Source organism: Gossypium hirsutum, chromosome A10 (assembly GCF_007990345.1).
Source record: "Gossypium hirsutum isolate 1008001.06 chromosome A10, Gossypium_hirsutum_v2.1, whole genome shotgun sequence".
Classification (NCBI taxonomy): domain Eukaryota; kingdom Viridiplantae; phylum Streptophyta; class Magnoliopsida; order Malvales; family Malvaceae; genus Gossypium; species Gossypium hirsutum.
In genome coordinates this window covers 15283724-15286253 of record NC_053433.1, presented here as the reverse complement: position 1 = coordinate 15286253, position 2530 = coordinate 15283724, and the positions used below count along the sequence as shown (strand labels likewise).

The 2530-nt window shown below is 37.7% G+C and overlaps 1 non-coding gene across 1 annotated transcript; it reads right to left on the bottom strand.

Annotated features, from left to right (window-relative positions):
• Positions 1-234: 234 nt before the first annotated feature.
• On the bottom strand, positions 235-341 carry LOC121208639 (small nucleolar RNA R71). The gene has a single exon (XR_005903771.1). It is a non-coding gene; the product is annotated as a small nucleolar RNA R71 (small nucleolar RNA).
• Positions 342-2530: the final 2189 nt, after the last annotated feature.

The following is a 2530-nucleotide window of genomic DNA, read 5'->3' as shown; positions in this document are numbered from 1 at the left end:
TTGGCGATTACCCACTGAAGATTCTATACTGGATTAAGACTTTTTCGAGAAGTTTGTGACTCATTTAGAGAACAGAGTGTTCCTGAAGATGCCTTGTGGCTTAAATTGTTTCCATATTCTTTGAGAGATCATGCAAGAGCGTGGCTTAATGCGTTGCCATCGGGAGCAACGACACCATGAAATGATCTTTACCAGAGATTTTAGGTACGGTATAATCCACCAAATATGAATGCCAAGCTTAGAAATGACATCACATCTTTTCTGCAATCGGAGGGTGAAACGATATATAATGCTTGGGAACGATTTAAAGAATTACTTCAAATATCTCTGATGCATGGATTCTAGCACTGGACGCACATGGAGATATTTTATACTAGGTTGAATGCACATACGAGGATGGTAGTTGATGCTTCTACCAATGGTACCTTGTTCAATAAATCTTTTAATTAAGCATATTAGATTTTTGAGAAGATTGCTAACAATGATTATCAATATCCTACCATGAGAGTTGGGACATGTAAGAAAGCTGCTGGTACCATGGTGCTTGATGCAATCACTTCGTTGACAGCTATGTATCTTCTTTAGCTAATATGATTAAAATAATAAAGAGGCCCACTGTAGTCCAAGAGATGAAATCAACTGAACTATCATGTGTTTATTTTGGTGAAGACCATGTGTTTGATGAATGCCTATCAAACTCAGCATCTGTATACTACATGGGTAATTTTAATCGGAATAATAACCCTTATTCCAACACCTACAATCTAGGGTAGAAGCAGCATCCAAAATAGTTGGAATAATCAAGGTGTGGGGGATTTAAACAATGTTGCGAGGCATAATACTAATAATGCACCACCTGGTTATTATCATCCTATGCTGAGGCAAAATGTTCAACAAGGTCAAGCATCATCTTCTACCTCTATTGGAGCCTTGTTGAAGGAATATATGGCTAATAATGATGCTGTAATTCAGAGCCAGGTTGCGTTCCTCAGAGCTTTTGAGAATAAAGTGGGGCAGATAGCAAATGCTTTAAATTTGAGCCCACAAGGGGCATTGTAAAGCAATACTGAGAATTCGAGAACACAAGGGAAGGAATAGTGCAAAGTGATCACTCTCAGAAGTGGGACACAGTTGGATGATATTGTTCAAGACACCACTGTAAAAGAGGACAACTCCAGACTCAACCATGGAAAGAATTCATAATCAACTGAAAATCGTACTGCACCAGAAAAGGGTAAACAAAAGAATGTTACAGTAGAACCAGATCATGTTTCCAACAAAAATGCCACATCAAAACAATATCAGCAACCTGAAGGACGACTACCTCTATCTTTTCCTTAATGATTCCATAATGCTGAATAGGATGTTCAGTTCAAAAGTGTAACACCCCAAACCCGGCCCAGACATTATGACCGAATTCAGCGTGTCACATTGAAGTGTTTTAGTGAAAATCGTGTTTTCATTGAAAACCCTTCTTAAAATAAAAGAAACCCTAATTAACTTAAAAAAAACCTTTGAACTACGAAAGCCTTGTTTAAAACATTTGATTTTTTTTAAAAAAAAACTTAGTTACGGAAACGTAGAAAACATATTATAATTTAAGAAATCCATGTTCAACTTCTTGTAATTACAATGAAAATAATATTAATAATTCAAGTAATAATAACATAATGAAAACCTTATTACAATTTGGTCTTAACATACTTAAAAAGAAATAGAAACTTAAATGCTTAAAAAAATCAAGTCCGAATTATCTTATTAGCCGGCCACCCAGAGTCCCTCCAAACATCGAACCTTCTACTGAGCATCACCTGAAAAGAAAATAAAAGTGGGGGTGAGTTTTCGCAAACTCAGTGTGTACAACCCTCGGCAAAAACAAGCATTCAAAAAAAAAATCATTCATCAATCATGCAATGCAATCCCAACCAAATTATCCATCCGCTACACACCAGTTCTGTCCCCCGTCACACCATGTGGGGATATAAATATCAACCCTCCCAGCCCATAGACCATGGTAGCCCAGTTGCGGAACTACCTTCATTTACATACTGGGCTGTAAAAGCCGTCGGTGAATCCATGATTGTCAAGCAACCATGCGATCCTTATATACTTCATCCGTTCCATAATTCCCACCCATATGCAACCTATGCAGAATATCATATGTATGCATGTCACATCCATAAAACTTACATTCTACACCTAGGGGTATTTTGGTTATTTTTGCCCTTAAAGGCATTTTGGTAATTTTCCCTAAATTACGGTTTTCACTTACCTTGGCCCGTTAACAAGTCCTGTGAGCTAAGATGAACGAACACTATGCACCAGGTAGGATTCCAGAGAAGAGGAGGTGAGTCATTAAGACCGCTTAAGTACTAAGCTCTCCCTAGATCCAATCCTAGACATGCATATATCCGTTGCCACATCTTAACCCTTTGTCTTGTCCACGGTCGCAATATATTAATTAAGTCTTATGAACCCCAAACAATTTCACATACCTATATCTGGCCCATTAAGCCCAATCATATTCATA